This window comes from Falco peregrinus, chromosome 10 (assembly GCF_023634155.1).
Source record: "Falco peregrinus isolate bFalPer1 chromosome 10, bFalPer1.pri, whole genome shotgun sequence".
NCBI lineage: Eukaryota > Metazoa > Chordata > Aves > Falconiformes > Falconidae > Falco > Falco peregrinus.
In genome coordinates, this window is record NC_073730.1 from 34,541,378 (window position 1) to 34,561,468 (window position 20,091).

The 20,091-nt window shown below is 42.4% G+C and overlaps 1 protein-coding gene and 1 long non-coding RNA gene across 2 annotated transcripts in view; one reads left to right on the forward strand and one right to left on the reverse strand.

Moving 5' to 3' along the window:
* The window catches only part of NEGR1 (neuronal growth regulator 1), a 295,277-nt gene that overhangs the window by 18,067 nt on the left and 257,119 nt on the right, over positions 1-20,091 (reverse strand).
* Positions 1,661-15,133, forward strand: LOC129785269 (uncharacterized). The gene is made up of 3 exons (XR_008749055.1): positions 1,661-2,014; positions 6,230-6,405; positions 14,243-15,133. It is a non-coding gene; the product is annotated as an uncharacterized LOC129785269 (long non-coding RNA).

Here is a 20,091-nt window from a genome sequence, read left to right on the forward strand (position 1 = left end):
TTCTTTAAAATGCTTCTTTATAACTGATATCAGAACTAATTTCTATTGTGTTTATTTATGGGAAATCTTAGCATATTAGGCAATTGCAAGTCCCATGTACTGTAGGATTGTATGACATGTATGGCTACCTAACCCTGGAGCTGCACTACACTGAGTAGGTGTGGGTGCCACATTCACCTTCCAAGCTTTGCTTCTAGAGGGATGGCTTTTGTGTATCTGCAGCGTGATGTACACACAGTTTCTGAAGCACACATGTATGCTATTTGAAATTCAGCTTTTTTAGACTGTTTTAGATTTGCAAAAGCATATTAAAATGCTGTAGCATGCATGTTTTTCATTAGTCAAAAGTAAAAAATTCTTACTTATTTTGAAGAAGTACTCAGCAGACAGACATGCTAACATGTTAAGTACAACACATTTCTGTCATAAGAGATATACTACAGCTTTCAGCTACAGGTCTTACTACAGTATCCCTCACTCTGTAAAAACCCTTCCCTCCCACGTATGTGCGCCGCTCTGGCCAGCATGCTTTGCCTGCATTGCTCTTGGCACAGGCAGGGTATTGGAAACCACAAACCCAGCTTGTGTTTTTGAGTTTAAACTCTTTTGTCTTGTCTGGAAGATGTGGAATAGCAACAACTGTAGAGATAAAGGGGGATAGCAGTAGGAAAGGATCATTTTAAAGGCAACTTGCAGGGAAGGAAAAAATAAATAGTGTGTTATTTAGTGATATTATGCAGTTTTCTGTTCATACTGCTAGTTTTGGATGCAGTGTGTTCAAGGCTGGGACTACCTTCTTACCTACATGTCTCTAGTACACATCTAGCCCTGTAGCAACAAGCAGTCAACAAAAGCAATCATCACTCATTTAGCTTAAAATTAAATAGAAAAGAATACACAAAGTAAAGGCATCGAGCCCAGAACAGGCTGATGCTGGTCTCTGCATGGAAGTCCATACTTAAACAGAGGAGGATGGCTCATGATTTTCCACTGGACATGGTAAAGGCAGCTGTGGTTAAGAGGACATGGAGAATAAGACTATAGAAGTGCTGGAGAAAGCAAGCCAGCCCCCTGTTTCCATTCGCCCATCCCGGTGTTGTAGTCCATAGCTCAGTCCTCATCTGTACCCCAAACCATGAAGTCTGGAAAGGTTCTTCGGTGAAAAAGAAGGAAGGAGGGGCAGGAACAGAGGCTCCCCATGAGAGGGAACCATGCTCAGATTTCCATGCAACGCGTGTAACTTTCAAGCCACCTGCAGAGGTTCCAGTCTGATGAATTTGCCCAACTCAGAGTGGTGCTGCAGCACAAGCACGGGGAGGGGGTGGGGTGGGGGGAGGGTGAAGCCGTTGCTGAGGGATACAGTTTGTTTTGGAAGGAAAATGCGTGGTGTGTGCTTTTGGGTACTTATGCACGTACTTTTGGCAGCCTACAATAACTGCTTCTCTGACAATGTTGCCCTCGTTTGTAAGTGTCACGTTTGAGAAAAGGAAAAGCATTTTAATGTGACAGAAAAATTTGACTTGGGAGCTAATTACTCTAATTTGATGGAATTTTTGGCTCATCTGCATACTTGACAATTATTTACAACTTACGTTGGTAATTAGACGTTGGGTCTTGTGCTGAAATATTGTAAATAGCTTTGAAGACATTTGCTGATCCTTCTAACTTTTAGAGACAATGAATTTATTAGTAGTTAATATGTAAAATATTTGTACTTCTGACCTTTTGTAAAACATTCTTTCTATATTTTAAATGATTGGTTGTCAGAATAATTTTCCTCAAAATGAAGTGTGACATTGTAAATAAGCTCTTGAATTAAGCAGCATATTAAATCTATGTATTCAGTGGCAACCTTTGATAGTTCTCATATATCATGAAGATTTTGTTGGTTCTGCTACATTGAGGCAGCGTCGTATAGCATTGTGAATGATAATTTTTTGCACTGAACTTTACAGTTTCTGGACAGTTTCAGCATCATTCTTCTGATCTTGACAAAGGATATTGAGTTAAGCAGGTTAGTACATGATTTCTTGCCTTTTTTTGGTGGTTGTGTATGAGAAAGGAACTCTTGCTGGAGGAGCTGACAACCTTTAAACAAATCATCCGCTGAGGTGGTTGTCAGATGATTTCTAAAGATGTGGGTTTTATACAGTTGTTCTGCTGATTTTTGTCAGCGTTTCTTTGGGGTTTCTCTTGGTCATACTTCTGTGTAGTGTATATATTGCTCTCATTTATAGGTATATTAAAAAAAAAATAATCCATGGAAGTTTACTGCTCAGCCGTGCTAATAGCCATGCAATTAATCATCAATAGCTCTTTTATTACATATAATGAGGTGAAGGATGAAATAAGTAACAAAGTCGAACTGTTTACTAATTCGAGGAGAGCTAAAGCGTAGTGCCACCTTGAATTATGACTGACTACACCGGCATTATCTCTCCAGTTCGCCTTGTATGTCAATACTGCTTAATCTTGCTCTGTGTAATGGGGTATGTCTGAAATAGAAGGACGCTGGATAAGTCATATACATAAAAGAGATCTACAGCTTGCTGGCATGTGAAATTCCTCTAACGTATATTTCTATGAAACTACCAGCACATTATGTACCCAGCAGCATAAATAAAAAAGCGTGTTTCCCTGGCAATTTCGCATTTACTACATTAGTTAGTAAATGCAACGGCCACCCCTACTTTCCTATAATAAAAACTGCTGAGCCTTTTCATGAAAGATGATTGCAATTTCCACTGGCCTGTAGATGCAATGAAAAAACATAACTCATCAAAATCTGAGCTATTTGCTCTTAAGATACAAGAGCGTTTTTCCTGAACACTTGACGTGACATTAACTATTCATGAAACCTGAGAGTGTTCAAACACTGCCTAAGTAAAATTGTTACTACTTTTCAACTTGATTGAGATCTTTTCTGAACCAGCCTCTACAGCAGCCAGCAAAGGTCTCTCCACACATAAGAAATGCAATGAGTGTCCAGGTACTGTAGCTGTGAGCTATCGATTTGCTGAAAAGTCAAGTTCCTCCTCCAAAATTGATTCATGATAACTGCCTCCATTTGGGTCAAACAGTATTTAACCGCTTGTAAATTTTAATTAAATGATTTGTCACTTTGAACATATAGTTTGTCATCTTGCCGCTAAGCGATGTGTCTTTATCAGAGAATGACTCAAGGGGAAGGCATCCATCTCCTCTGTCACGTCGCCCCCCATTAAGGTGACTCGGCTGCTGCGCAGTGCGTGAGGCCCCGGGGAACAGGCTGCGCGTCCTGTGCGCAGGTCCATCGTGCAAATTATAAAGCCACCATTCCTTCCTTTCGTCATTAACATATGCTTGACTTTCTGAGTATAACAAACCCTCTTCCCAGCAGGACTTAGCAAAACAGATTTTTTCCTTCCCACAACTTAGTTTTTCCCTTTTTTGAGTGCAAGTGACACCTGTAGCTATTCTTACTCAGCTACCCAAGTGTCTTGTCTGTGCCTGCAGTTACCCTTACTTGCAAGGTGTTGATCTAGGAGGAAGTGGAGCTTATAAACCGTGTGTATCTGTTGGCTGACTGGAAATGATTGGGTTTTTTGGTGACTGTATAGCTTTTGCCCTCCTTTCTGTGTGTCGAGCTATGGAGCTCTTATTTCAATGTATTTAAATAGGTCTTCTACATGTGCATGTGACACAGCACTGATGTAAGCATGTGAATTTCATAGGCATCCCCCTCTATCTGTGGCAAGCTTTAATCCTTCGAGGCAGATGGCGTCTTGCTTGTGCAGGGACACAAGTTGCTGCTTTGAAGCTGTTCTTTTAATTCTGGGGTCCACCATTTGTGTGCTAAGAGAACTTAACGAATGTCACATGAAAGCCATCCACAAACCACGCAGAAAGCACCTATAATCAAGCATTTGTAACTTTTCATTAATGTGCAGATTTTCTTTTTGCCACACGACGTTCAGATGTCCACCTTTTAACCAAAGGTATCATGTTAGAATATGCCATTCAATTTGTCTTTATTCACTGATCCCTACGATGAATTATTTGGGGCTTTTCTGATGAAGGATTGCAGCAGGAGCCGGCGGGGCCATTGGAAGGACTCTGAACTTCTGCAGCTACCTCCTGCGTGTGCCGGGGGGGATGAAAGCCTTTGCCTCCAGAGCAGCTTTGGGTTTGCTTTCTGCTGAGGCTCCCCGAACTGTGGGGCTGGTGGGGGGCCCTTGGCAGAGCCCCCCACCCTCCCTGGCTGGTGCTGCTTCTCCTCTGCAGCTTTCACTGCTGGTGGAGGATTTCGCATCAGGAGGCTTTTCGTCCACTAGCCTTCCCCACCCACTTTTCAGCTTAATCCAGAGGATTTTGGAGACATTATGGCTCAGCTTTGCATATGTTATTACACAGAAAAGAAAAAAAAACCCAAAAAACCAGTTGAGATTTTTTAAAGCTGACTGGGAGCTTTAGGCATGAAACTCCCGTTAAGTCCTATGGCTTTGAAAATCTCAATCAATTAGTACAATATTTTGGTGGAGATGGGGAGAGGGAGGGAAAGAAAGTGTTGGTGCCCCTGTGGGAGGCCCCTTTCAATTAATGCTGATTAATGGTAGGGGATGAGTGTGTGGAGTGCATTATCCTCAGGATGACTCTCCCACTAGTTGCACCTTTTGAACACCTTCTGCTGTGCAGATGCTCTGTGTCACCATGCCTTCTCCATCCCCTGCCTGGGGAGGAGCACTGATACTGACGGGAGGTGACGTAATGTGGCTTCTAGGAAATGTCCTGGTGAAAAATGAGTTAACTTCAGCAGATGTATTTTCCAAGCAATATATGCAAGGTTAGAGAGACCATTTAGGGAAGGTGCTCAACGCTGCACGCTGCTGTGTGAGCTCATGTTGCAGAGGGTCCCTTGACTGCAATGGCAAACTGCCCCTGCTGCCAGGTGAAGAGCTGTTGGGTGGCTAGAGGGCAGCTGCAAAAAGTCTCTTTCACGTCTGATTTTCCATCCCCTTTCTCATCACCCTTGAGAAGTCAGGAGTCTGGTCTCTTCAGCAGGAACACACTACACTCACCACTAAAATGCACTTTGAAACAGAAAAAAAAAAAAAAAAGCACCAAGCCCCAGTTCTTTCATATTCTCACCAATCACCTCGTGACCTGTGGCTCAGCCCCTCTTGGCGTAGCACTGTAGTTGTGGGTTGCAATCAGATGAACTCGAAATTGTGTGTGTCCCTCTTTCATGAGAAAGCAGCACATACAGACTGTCAGAATTTTTTCCCTGACAGGTGATGGGCAGTTTCTTTCTGCCACTGATTTTGGCTCAAAATCAGGATTTAGAAAGACAAGACAGAAAACAGTACGTGGTACTTGGCAGGAACATTAGCAACTTTCAAAGTAGTTATGGATGTCATATTCCTAACAAAAAAAATAGTAACAGAAGGAGAAATGAGATATATTCCCCTCTGGATAGTAGGTAAACTTTGGCAGTCAGTGATGAAAGCTTTCAGCTTTCCCTTTTTCTAACCTCGCTGGGAATTAAGGGTGCTTTGTTTTGAGTGTACACCCTATGTCATGCCTGTCTAAAGAGCCATGCTTTTGGGATGACAGAGATGGACTTGGATGCCTTTAAAACTGCCTCTGACAGTCTTTGAGTCACGTGGGAGAAAGATACATTTTGCTCCAAAAACAATATTTTTTCCCTAGTTTGTAGCGTGAATAACCCTTAACTACTAAAACCCTTCAAGTTTCTACAGAAGGGACTTTCCAAATAACGGAATGGGACCTGGATAGTGATAATCTGCATTTAACAGGGCAGGATTTCTATCTCTTAGTAAAACGTGGCTCCTTTTTAATTTCAAATGCAATGCTAAGTGGGACTGTACATTGCAGGAGGGGAGGACTTAAGGAGACGGTAGGTATGGAAACCTTACAAACAACATTGCAGGTTTTACTTATTCCTGAAATGTCTCTATAACCAGAGTGCTGTGCTTTGACAATTTACTGCAGACTATTCAAATTATTCGCTGTTTTCCTATTATAAAATCCATACCCCGTTCATTCAAGTGAACATGCTCTTGAGCTTTCAAAACCAAGTTGTTCTCTGAATTACCTCAGTTTGGCAGAAAACTCATTCAGTGTAGTTTTATATACTGCGCTTGTTGAATAAGGAGGCTGAATGGTAGGCAATCATTTCTGTTGCAATCAGAGATATTAAGAAGGATAAGTTCTATCAATTTTTTTTCAGAGATGCATCCCTGACATTGTGGAATATGATTGAGAGAGAAATGCAAGCTGAGTCGGTATCTCGAAAATGAGAAGGAGGACGTACAAAAGATGTCAAGGTCAATCATTTCATCTTGGTGCTCGAACTGACAGGCATCACTGAACATCCCATCACCCAGCGTCTCCGGTCACAATGAGGTACAGCATGGAGGTGGGTGGGTGGGAGGGAGCAGGCTGCCACTCATCCATTGGGTTAGTCTTCTGCTGCCTAATGCCCACAGCTTTTTCTTATGGAAATGTCTGACTCAGCAGCTGAAAAATGGTAAAATATTTTGCAAAACTTTCATCTTAATGAAAACCACCTTTAAAACTTTAGCCAGAGGGCCCCACAGTGGCACTTTTTTGTGGCACTGTAAAATTCAGAAGCTCAGTTAAAATCTGGACTTAATGAAAATCATGTACAGGAACAGGTGTCAAAGCACAGGAAGGACTACAAAGTGAATTTTCCTTGTAAGCCTTGCTGGATTAATGGAGCAGCATGTAGTAAATTGGGCCTGAGCTCTTAATGTGTTTCCTTCCACCTAGATTGTGTGCTCTAACTAGGTGTGAGGTTCATGTGAAGACTCGCTGCTCAGAGATGCAAACTTCTGGTCCTGCCACACTCACATTGAGGATTGCCTTGTATCCTCAACAAGCTGGTTGTTTGGGTTTGTATTTTGGTATTTGGGTCCTAAATTCTCATTAGCAGCTGGGCCTGCCAGAAAGCAAAGGTCACGGTGCAGCAGGACACTGGGCAAGTGGCTCGAGTCTTCAGTGTAAGTGTACAGCCCAGACCCTGCGCTCTGGTCCGGCTCTGAGCAAACCACCTTTGTTTTATTCATCACTCCCAAATCCACGAGCGAACGACCTCTGCCTGCTCATAGTCAAAGCCTGGGGAAGGTCTGTCTCCGATAATGGTACGTTCCTGCACAAAACAGGGTAAAACCAAGAAGGCACACTCCTGGGAGCAGCGACAACTTGTGACAAAACAATATTTAATTGTTTAGGACTGCTGCATAAACCTGTTATGATCACAGTCTCTGAAGGGCATGTTTTTACCTACCAACTATCATGTTTTTACTTACAAATGTTTGTTCTGTTTTCTTTAACCCAGAAGAGACTATTGGAAGAAAAACACATCACACAGTCTTTCTTGTGTTGCCTGACGGCATGCTTAAGAGCTCATCTGGAAAGTTTAAAGAAGGACGAAAACCAGTTGAAAAAAAAACAGTTTGGTAGACTGGGCCTTGCAACTGGTATATAATAAGGAAAAGATAAAGATGCAGAGATATGCCATTAAACATTAGGTTCAGAATAAGGAAATGGCGGATCCTGTATTATCTCTGGATGTTGGTTTTCATCCCTAGCTGGAGATATTGCTGGCAACTGCATCAAACTGTCCATGTTGCATAGACACTCTAGATGCAGCTGGCAAGAAACTGAAATTTCCATTTGGTGAGAAATTCAGACAGTGAAAAGACAAAAAAGAAGTGTTGCCTGGAATGAGACGGGTAGCCTGGAAGGAAGCCAGCATTTTTTTTTCCCACTCAAAACTCAACAGGCTTTTATTTGAATTTCTTTAAAACTGACATATTCATGGAGATTTCAAATAGGCATTTCCTGACAAGTCCCCTATTCCCCCAAGCCTTCCCTCCCTTAACAATCCAAGTTTGTCAGATCCTTTCCAACCAGCTGTAGCTGTAGGCTCTTTTATATTTTGCACAGAGTTGGGACCCTCCCTGAAGTTACAGATATATAGTTATATATATACTTTTTAGATTTCTGCACATGGCTACACATCTCATCTAGCTGGATATATGCATATTTATTCCTGTAAGAATTACTGTAGTCAGCCAATTCTGGCTGATAAAACCTTCACAGAAAACATACCCTTATGTGATAAATAAAAACAGAGACTGCTCTCTTTCTGCTAATGAATCACATTCTGGATTCTCCTGCTTCCCTTTGCTCGATCAGAACATGTCCTTAGATGCGCAGGCTTTTAGAGCAGCTTTACGGTGTCTTGCAGCGATGGAGGCTGGGCGGTTGCACTGTGCATTTCCCCTGCCCTTGCCGAGCTGGTGCGGGGCTGCAGAGCGGTACCCCTGCCTGTGGCACACCATGCTGCGTTGCTGCTCATGGCTTTGGTGGCCTTTTGTGTGAGCCTGAATGGAGTGTCACATACCGTGCAAGCCGCAAGGTACTCACACATCTCATTCCCTGGCATACCTTGGGAGCGGTAATCACCTCTGTAGACGAAGAACAAAATTTATATACATGGATCGCAACCCCCAGCCTGCCCTTAGAGCAGATGTTTCCAGCCCGTGCACCTCTGCACCATCCCGGGGGTTCCATCCTCTGCCAGGGTCCCCCCACCTGTACAGCATCGGGTACCACCCTGTGACTGAGATGGGGGGAGGCCTAGAGAACACATGAACTGAGACGGTCATGTACTTCATCTATATAAATTACAAAGAATTATTAAACAGATGCCAGAGCTATAAATAAAGAACAGTCTACCTTTTAGAAATCCATTAACTGTGGGAAGGTAGTGCCGCGTTGCAGAGAGCTCACCCTGTGTCTCAGAGGCGTGCTGGTTCCCATGCTGCCATTCCTACACGGTATATGCTTATGTACAACAAATGCCAATGCCATTTACAATAAGGTAAATGAATTTGCATAAAGATAAACCACCAACAGCAATGACACAGATCCCTTGGAGCTGAGAAATTATGTGCAGTAGTGAGCATCCCCCAGAAAGACTCCGGAGGAGTCAGCCTGCCAAGCAAGTCCTCGAGATGTGGCTCGTCTCCCGGTATCCGACACACTTGGGTAGGAGAAAGGGTCAACGCCGCAGCGGCAACAGCTAGTAAGCTGAGCATCTCTGCCTGCCTTCCACATCTTCTACCCTTTTCATAGACTACAGAAATTATTTCACAGATGTCCCCTGCACTGCTTTCCTGGCATTTCTCAAGAGCGCTTCTTGGTTAAAATGTGAAGTTTCAGCAAACTGATCAATGAATTATATTCTGAAATATTCAGGCATTCTCATTTTGGTGTGAAACCCTGGATTTTGTCGGTTAAACAAATCGGTGAGTATCAAAGCAGCTTCTCCTTTTAAGCAGGCTTCTCATATTTGTGGAAAAACTCATTAATATTGAAATCCCCCATGACAGAAGGCATGTAGGCAATACAGTATCACAAAAAATATTCCTGCATTTTACATACTGATTTATAGAGTAGGAATCAATGGACTAAAAATGACCTATTTCTAATCCTATTTTTCAGCTGATAGAAAGTAGCTCTTTTGATATTAAATGATGCATCTATTCAGCAAGCAGTGAATAATACACTTACGATTTACTGTGTTCAAACAGTCCTCTGAAATGATGCAGTCTTTAAATATTGCAGAATGTCACCGAGCACACACTGTGAGTTATTTGAAACATGCATTTTACTTAAACAGAAACATTTACCTAATTCCACAGATTTTACTTTAAGGATGCAGCTTTCACAGAATGGTTTAGAAATGTAAAGTTCACCTGTTTGCAACAGAAGATGAGTATAACACTTTAAAGGCAGTTATTTCCCATAGTGCAGCTGTATATAATTCTAAGCATTCCTGGTTTGGGAACCTGCACCGCTCTGCAGCGTGTTCCTACCATAACTCATTAGATACTGGATAAACTGTGCACACGCATAATGCTGGGTGAATAAAGAAATGATTCTTTTCTGGCAGAAAGGACTATGCTGGAATTACACATCTGCCTGGAGTTCTGAAATGCAACAGAAAAGTCTGTAATACGTTATGAACATAAAGCTTTAAAATAATTAACATATAAGACTAATACTTTTTTTTTTTTGTAAGATACGTTTACCTGTTTGACGCCAGCCTACTCATAGCAAGTCTCGGTAGCCTGATATATGCTTTTATATCTGTTAACTGGGACAAAAGAACCCATGGTGGTGTTCTGCTGGGTGTTGGAGGGTGATTCAGCCACCAGCTGAAGGAGATGGAGGGCGGCTGGGCGACCCTGCCTTCCTTCCCAGGGTGGGCTTATTTGGGAGGCAGTGAGGTGGCCACGGAGAGCCAAAAGCTCTCTGAACAGCCAGACATCTGTTTCTAATGTGATCTGGAAGATAAACTTGCAGTGATCCAGGACCTGTTATCCTCAGTCTTGATCACGCTTGTTTAGTGTTTTGGAAGAAATTCCACAAACTGGGAAAAAAAAAGAGAACAGTCTGAGTGTTGGCTGGTGAAAATGAGTAACCAGCTGTTTCTCGAGGCCAGGCATCCCCCTGTGCCTCAGGGCTCATCGCGACCCCACTATTTGCTGTACCCATGTGTCTCCTGCCCACATGCAGAAATCTCTAGCTCAAGGTGTATAATGCTTTCATCAGGTAAAGACAAAATTAACAGCGACAAAGAATGCCAAAAGTTCTGAGATTCAGAGTCCAACCCTGTAGATTCTCCTTACACTAATAATTTACTGATTAAAATGGGAATTGCAGCTGCATAAGAGGACAAAAAATGGGAGATTTTAAAAAAAATATGTCCTATGAAACACATAGAGCCTGCTTGAAATTAGATATTATTGGGCATTCTGGCATATTAAATGTATTAGATATGCAGTGAGGCAGATTAGGGAGAAGTAACTGAATTTCAAGGAGTTGCCCCACCTTTCAACCTGCCCAGAGTGCTCATTTAAAAATATGCTTTTGTTCCTGAGAAAATTAAATAAGTTAAAGTCCTTCTCTCTCCAGTTCCGGTTTTTATAAAAGTCCCTCATAGTATGTGAAACCATTAATTAAAGAAGATTCCGCGATTATTCTCTCTGACCTGTCACTGTTACTTGTTTAGTCAGCGTTAAGAATTCAGCAGCATCTTCAAAGGCTTTTCAAGGCACCACCTGTGAACTAATTATGCTAAGGGATGAAAGATCTGTAAGTGACTACAGCTCCTGGCAATGGCTGACAAAACAGACATCAGCTGTGGCCCCAGTTTTTTAACTTTTGCAGCTAATTCTACATGCGTTAAGTATTACCACTTAAGTTGAGAAAGCAAACTCCCAAATGTGAAAAGAGGCTCCAGCAGAGAAATGCACACGTGTGTCGCTACGGCTCTCAAACACAGTGTCGGGTTTTGCACAAGTTATGTATGTTTTTGGTTTGTCTCTGTTACTTGGAACGGTACGGAATCCTTAAGGGTTATTATTTAAAAATCAAAATATTTTTATAGGTAATCCCTGAAAGTAATTTTGAGGATGCTGAACATGGGGTATGAACATCTAGAAAACGTCAGAAGTCCTGTGCTGAAATTTTACACATGCATCTTATAAATAATTTTTAATAATGAAAGGTCAAACCAGTTGGTTAGAGTAATTATACTGAATGTGAGAAGAAAAATTGGTGAGATGGAAGGTCTTTTGTGTGTACCACTTTCAATGGTGACAGAGTTTGTACACTGCAAGAGGAGTAGAACATGCTGGAACCTCATCGTCAGTGCAAGTACTTCAGCGGTTTAGATGGGAATTACTCTTTGGCTAGTTAGTGCTTAAGCAGCCCTGAGAAAATAGATGCCTGATAAGGAAAGGGACCTGTAGGAGTCAGAGGCATTTGACTCTGACAAAACCTTCAGGTTTCAGCATCTTATGGTGTCGGTGACATTTTCCTTTTACACTCCCCTTTCCACATACAGAAATACATAGCTTATACTCATATACACTAATAAAAATGAAAAGAATTTTTAAAGATATTTTGAAAATAGGATAGTTACTGTGTGTTCAGAGTCAGAGTAAGAAGGGGGTTTCAAGATCTTCAGGATTACTACAGATTCTTCGCTTTCTACAAAAAGTAACTTCCTAGTCTGGGAGTTAAGGAAGATCCTGGAAAACTACCGGTGATGATAATGTTGACCATCCCATCAGTCACTGACCTTGACTTATCGGAGATCCTTGGCCTGAAGTTCTCCCTCATCTATCTGCAATTAAACATTGACTCAGTTTTGGTGTTTTTCTGTAACCTCTGGCGTGATATTGAAACATTGGAGGAGGATCGGTCTCCTTCCAGCAGCAAAACCTCTGGGAAAACACCCATTGAAGCTGCAACGAAGTGAAGTTGTAAATGAGAGTAGTAATTAACCACCTTGCTGCAAAGCCTAGATTAAATAAGGAGGAGGCTGATGCTCTGTATTCTGACTGGTGCAAGGCATGAGTTAAAAATGTGTTTCTACAGGACTATCTGTGTTTTGTATTGCTGTCAGTGCACGAGGGAAAGCAGGGCAGACAGACAGAGATCCAGTGGGCGCTGCTGGCTAAAACCTCCTGCGCCAACTTTAAACGAAGCCACAAATTTATTTTACTGTCATAAGCAGCTACAGACAAATAAACCGGGTTTTCTGCCACGATCTCCCACCCCAACCTACTGTCTTCTCTGCTGATGTTGCAGCACGAGGGACTCATTTTCTGACACTCTGGACACCTTTTAAATTGCCTCTGCAGCTGTATAACTTCATAGCAACTGCCATGGCATTATCCTAGCTGTTCACCTGACTGAAGTTAGGAAAGTGGAGGGATTAACACAGCATTATTTAATTATGTGAGGCAAACAGAACATTTCAATGGCAATGCCGCTGCTGATACCAGTGCTGATTTCCAGAAGGAAGGACTCAGCCCTAAGTTATTATCCATTTTGAGAGTTTTTCGTTAAAAAAAAAACCACCAAAAAACCCCCCAAACCTTCCCATTGTCTTTCAGGGGAACAGATGTTGTTTTTCATCTGCAAACTGGCCTCAGTCAGTTAAAGATGGATTAGCTCATGTAGTTTCATATCTATTGCAACTTTAGCTTCCTCTAAATTTTTTCTCTGTTGTGTTCAAAGGTTTTCATATTCTCAATTTTATACCATACTTTGGAAAAGGACCTCTCTGTTTTACTGTGCTCCCAGAAATAAGGCAGGGATTGTTATAAAAGAATGCTATTCATTTCCATTCCCCAGTCTCCATCCTGCTCCCCCCAAAATACATATAATTTTGCTCATTTGTTGCAAATTTCTGCAGACAGCGTGAATTCAAACACATCTCAAAGCTATATGACTTGAACATCAATTTTTCAAATTGAGAAAAGACTGTGCTTCTGTGTTGTGCTTACTTGTGGAGATTAAAACCCAAAGTGCTACTAGAGTCCATTCCAACTGTAACTGTACATCACAAACCATCATTCCCTGAAGAAAGCTGGGAATATTATCAGGCTAAGGGGACATTTCAACCAATTACAAAACCCAGCATTAAACAACACATAGACTGAGGTTCTCCTATCACCACCTTGCACGACTGCCACATCACCCGTGACTCTTGTCTTCTTCCTGGCTTCTGTTAGCTATAAAAATAATTTCTTAGCTTATTTTCAGCTGCTTGGTAGTCTGAAGCAACTGTGAAAAATCACAAGGATAGGAACTTTTATGACAAACACTATCAGCTTTTTGCAGGTTAATCCATCCCTCCCCTCCTACTCCTTCTGCTGCTGCATTCTGTGATGAAGGGTGGTCATGCATAAATTGCTCGGTCACTTTCGTGAACGGCTTTGCACTGCAGACACGCTAGATCCTCTGCACGTAAAAGAGACTGAGTGCTTTGGAAAACTCGCTGCTGAAGAAGGGCAGGCGGGAAGGCAGGCAGGCAGTGCCTGTGCACCCCGAGCGCCTCCACAGAGGACGCCAGAGGCTGCCCTTCCTAAGCCCTTTAATTAAAAGCATGGAAGGTTTATACAGTTGTCTTTCTACTCCTTCCTGGTTTAAGGTGGGTGGAACAGTCTGCTGCCTAGTTTTTCTTTTGTAACTCTCTATTCAATCTGGATTTTTAACTGGGGAGTAGATTACCTCAGTCACTATGGCTTTCTGGCACAGTCTTTCTAATCTTTTTTATCTTAATTCAGAAATAAAAGTACACTTCATGTGTAGGTTTTGCCAGTGGAAAATTCTATTTGTTTTTGTCTCCCAGATGATCCTGATAACACTTCCCAGACTCCTTCCTGGAGGAGACCTGAGCATGGCACATCTTACCACATTACACACATGGAAGTAATATCAGACCATTGGGTCTGACACCGTAACTGCATCTCAGGGCAGGTGTTTCAGGTAGAGCGACGGGAGCTAGAGCACGGTACGTGACGCTCATGACTTACCCCTTCCAAACCCTCTGGGAGGTGGTTCGGACTATTGTTACAGGCTGACCTGGAGCTACCTTTTAGCAAGCTCTGGGCAGGGCCACCCCTGCCCAATAGCCTGCGCTGGGCTGACCTGCTCCACCGAGTGCATCCTGCTGCAGAGCAGTGATGGGAACCCCCTGAGAAAATGGGGAGTCAGGACCTCTTACCACCTGCCAAGCACGAGGGCAGGCTTTTCAGCTCTTCGAGAACACCTTCTGGCACCCTAAAAGGAGAAGGACCTGACGTCGGGGTCTTAGATCCATCCTACGAGTCATTCAGGGACAAGAGAGCAAGACATTTGTGAGCCTCAAACCAACGTTCACGTTTACAGTGACACCAGAGAAGAGTCAGGTTATCACAAAGAAAAGACAGCGATGACACCGCGCGGCTGCATTGCCCTGTGAGCATCCACCGCACAGCATCGCCCGTGGGCAGAGGCTGCATGGCAGAGAAACAGAGATGCGGGGAGGGGGTTTCTCAAACGGGGAAGTTTAAGAAGAGGACAACAACACATGAAGCCTGGAGGGAAGGCAAACCAATGAATGCACAAAGACGGGAAGGAGACAGTCCAGCACTACCACAACAAAACCACCCGTATTCAATTCCGGTTATTGATATGGCAATGCATCGGTTATGGGTCCCTGCGAAAAAGTACCCAAACATACTTCGTGAATGTATGTGGATACTGACCTGGGCTTGAGACAGGACTAGAGGTAGTAGGCTCAATAATTTCTACAAAAAGGGAAAAGGAAAAAAAAAAAAAAAGAGAACATTTGGGTGTTAATCACACATGGAAGACAAATACAGAATGAGACAGCAAACAGTCATGCAACAGACACGACAATTTCATTTAAAGACCGGGCTGGCCATCACAGGCCTGTGACAAACATGCAGTTGACCAGACTTCAGTGCCTATGAACTGCTCATCAGTGTCTGCCTTTTCCCAGCTATGTTATTCACGTGTCACCGGTACACCACATGGGGACCGTCACACTCCGAAAATGCAAATATTTTTGCCTGCCACCATGGCAAAGCCACCCTTGGAGTTCTCAAGCTCAAAACCATTTTTCCTGGGTATTACTGAACCCTGGCTAGAGTAAGGGGGTTTGGCTCACTTTATTGAATATAATTGCCTGTGACGAATATAAGTGAAGGTAACAGTTTTGAACAAAGAACGCTCTTTAAAGTAATCGTTTTGTGCTTTAGTGAACTTTTAAAAATGCACATAGTTTTAATTATTGAAGCCCCTCCAGAAGAAAACATTTCTCAAAAACATCAAACACATTTTGAAGATGTTTGCTTCACCTGGGGCAACCAATAGAAACAACAGGAAAAGTTAAGAGCACAATTCTCCAGCATTCAGTCTAATGAAACAATCACCTGTGGCTTTTCATTGTAATTTCATTTTAAAATTCATTATTCTGTGCTTTTTTATTAGCTTTGAATAGTGCTATGCAAAATGAAATACCAGACCCAATCAATCTTGCAGAGAAGCAAGCTACCATCTTAATGTAGCAATTCAATACCCTTAATAAAAAAGATTTAACAAAATTACCAAGCTCAAAAGTTCATTGACCATATCTTGACTATAACAAGAAACTAACGAAAAAAAATATAAGCTAGTTGACAACAACGGATGTGCAGGTAATTGCTGAACACGCTCTCCACTCTTGTCCAGTTTTGCATTTTTTACCCCTACAATTACTTTTCACGTTAATATGATGCACAAATGATTCCAAGTGAAATAACAGACAAATACTTTCCCCGCCCCCCGCAGTTGTGAAGTTTCTTTACCAAATTAATGATGCTAAGAATTCTGCTAATACAGATGAGTGTTTCCAATCCTAAAAGTATTTATTTGACATCTTGACAAATACATCATTGCTGATACATGCAATTCACATTTAAAAAAAAAAAAAAGGAATTTGAACTGTATTACTCTGACTTTACTATTTTATTTAAAATTTAAAATCCATGAAGGTTGGTGACATCTTGAGCAGTCTTTAATATAAAAAGGGTTTAAAGTCTACTATGGAGGTTTCCTACCCCTGTATAGGGCTAGTGTATGTACGCGGCAGTGGCAAGAGGGAGAGCTGTGGGCAGAGGTGTCAGACCCTCAGGCCCAAGACGTCCCTCACCAGTTCCCACCATGGAATTGGGGCAGTGGGAAAGGCAAGGTGGAGAGGAGGGGGCTCTCCATCCTGCTCCGGCCGGGAGCATCCCAGGGGATGTGCAGTTTGCCCACCCTGCTGCAGCGCTCGGGAGCTGGGCTGCAGGAGAGCAGGAGCTGCTGCTTCCAGCAAGCCTGATAGTCGGGAAGAACATAAACAATGGTAGAAGATTCTTTTGGGGGGTGCGTTGTGCTTCAGACAAAGGTTCCTGCTTAACCGGCTGCGGCGCAAACAGGGTTTCTCAGTATATTTAAGAGACGCAAAGCAAAATAGCACAAAGTTACAGAAATAACGATTGTGCAGTGAAGGCTGATGAACTAAATTGATTTCAGCAATGTCTAATTTTTACAGGCCCATCGACTTTGCTACGTTGGCGTGCATTGGGAAGCTGTGCAATAGCCGTAGTGATGTATTTGTGAGTTTTGCATTAATCTCCTTAAGACACCTATTCCACTTTCTTAGGGGGGAGGCACAGTGAAGGTCCTGGCCGAGGTCTCCCTGCAAGGGACCCTGCAAGAGCCTGCCAGGGCAATGCAGCAAAAGGTTTCCAGCAGTCTCGAAAAAACAGATGTCCTCTATGAAAGAAGGGAGTACTTCTGCATAGAGCAACCTCAATTTTAGCAGGAGAAAGAGAAATGGTGTTAAGAGACTCAGAAAAAACAAAGACTTATTAGGAATTCCTCGATTTTGTATTTTAACAAATGTTTTATGAATTTTATAAGAATTTGATTTAGTCATCTTCAATGTCTTCCGAATCTTTACATTCTGAGAAATTACATCCTGCTTCTTAGGTATGATTAGCAGCTTTGCTTCAGGTGCATTGTGCAATGATGACAAAAGTTATTTTTCTGGCTACCCTAAAATAACAGAATCTTTTTCTTGTGAATTTAGGAGTCAATCCTTCTTGTTGCTATGGCTGCCTACAAAATAAAAGGTTCCTCTTGCTGCAGAATAACAACATTCTTTGCAACAATCAAGTAAATTAACATACTCAATCAGCACAATATTTCATTAAAAGGCAAAATACCATACCCAAAGCAGCAGGGATTTTACTAGGATCATACCTCTTTTGGAAACATTGGATCTAGACTTAATTGTAGGTGCTCAAGGTAGCATAAATTCACAGAACTGTAGCATCACTGAGGCTGGAAGCGAAGGCGGTAATACCATGTATTATTCTTGCAAAAATCTCATTTTTAAAATACATTATTAGATCAAGGAATTGGAGAGATGGATATATTTCTAGTTTCAAGTTCTAAAACTCTTTGCAAATCTTTATTCATGAAATTGTTCAGGTCTATAGAGAAAAAACAAAACCAGCTGGTTTTCCTATAAGCACACTAGGCTGGTTCATTAAAATTAAAATATATTAATGACTTAGTAACACTGGGAGGCAGGGATGTGTAGGAAAGAGTGGCAGTATCTGTACTTAATTTTGCTGGGATACCAATCCTACAGTATCAGGACTGCTTAAATTTTCAAGGGTGATTGTGGGGGAAAAAAAAGAAAGTATAATGGAAAAACATGATATTCTGTGCCATTTCTGTGCCTTCAAGTGGAGAACTCTCCTTCAGCAGAACTTTTTAGATTTGTTTCATAAACCAGAGGAAAAGCAATGCGTTCACACGACCTCCTAGTTTGCCCTCTACATGCTCAGTGCCCTCTGGATCGCTGCGTACAGGATCCTTGCTGTTACCTTCAGAGCTGCCTATTCTGGTGATGTAGGCACGAGCCTACATCGAGAGAAAGGAGGAAGGTTGGGAGAATCTCAGGAGGTCTCTGCAGCTGTGCACAGGAGGAGAAAGAAAACACCTAGACAGGGCAACCAAGAAAGTATTTGATGGCAGAAGTATTCAGCACATGGAAAAAGTACGAATGCTGCTGAGAGCAGCGGTCGGCTAAGTGATGCTGTCAGAAGGGGTGTATCAGTCACGGCCTGACAGCAAATACTCCCAGGGAGAAATAACAATTCTGTATTCTGCTCTGCCTGTAAGCAATGCAACGAGTCCTGGAAGGGGGCAACCGTGACTGAACGCAGAGCAGAGGCTGCGCTGGAGCCAGGGGAGCCGGGCAGAGAGCACCTGGAGAAGAGTGCTGCATCCTACGCCAGCATTGTGGTGGGGTAGAGGGAAGTAAGAAATGATAACATGGGTAAAAGAAACTGTCTGGGTTAATACTACTTTGAGAAAGGTAGAAGAAAGTGTTCTTGGGATGACACAAGGAAATCTATTTATCTGCAAAGTCAGATTTGGATAAAGACAACTAGAGAGTTTACAAACAGAGAACTGCGCCCGCGGGTGCTGGGGCAACAGCCCGGCTCCATGAGGGTGCAGGAAGGGCAGGCGCAGGATGAGGGGTGCAGGTATCTGTGTTGCATCGTCATGGGAGGAAAAAACCCACAGTGTTCTTCTAGAATCAGTTTTGTTTAGCAGTGGTGAGCATATGCTAAAGCCGACTGCTGGAAATAATCCGGCGTTAGAGAATCAGCAGTTGAGTGAGTTTAAATAAAGTGGAAGAATAAATCCCACAGACTTGTAACCACAGCTCTAATCCTCAAAAGAGAAATCTTTGGAGAATACAAGCTATTAAAGACGGCTGGGACAAGGAGGTGCGGTTTAATGTCAAGGACATTTAATGTTGCCTTTTACCAAAAGGAAAGCGATAGTATCTAGAAATTCCTTTCTGATCCCAGGTAGAAAAATTCTTGCAGATAAAACCTCTTAACAAAATGAGAAATGACCCCGTGAAAGGCTAGACAGCACAAGGAGGAAAATTACAAGGAACAAAAGGAATTGGCCATAAAGAAGCGATGTCTGGGAAACCCAGCTGGGCAGGGGTGAAGTGGGAGTTGCCCAGATGCATGGCACCTTGGGAAGGAAGCCGCAGCAAACCTGCTGCAAAGCATCTTTAGCCGCATGCATACCCTAAGAAAAATGAAAGCACCTCTGTTCACAAAGGTAGGGTGGAGAGATTAAGCATGGACTTAAAAATAATTCTTTTGCTTCAGTTTTAGCAAAAGCTAAAAGATAACATCCTGAATAACAAAATGGAAATGGAAATTGCCAGACCAAAGTTAAAGCAAAATTCAATCAGCCCAGGTCAGAGGGATTTAAATACGTTTGCACATAAAATTATCAAAACAGCAGTAAATTCATGGGGAGGGGAGGACAGTAGGACTGAGAATTAAAGATATGTTCAAGGAGGGTAAGCACACTTAGCTACAATCTCATGGCATTCCAGGCTTTAGAAAAATAGGAGGTGGAAGGAGCTAGTAAAGGATATAGGCAGGTGAAAATAAGCAAGTAAATAAAAACTGGCTATTAGTTTACTAGAGGCCAATTACTTTTAATTATTTGCCTAGAAAATTTCCTAGTACACGATTAAGGAACAGAGTAATTCACCAGCCCCTCTTTGCAGGAGCAAATGGGTACCAACCATGACTGAACGCATTCAGAAACACAAAGCGGGTG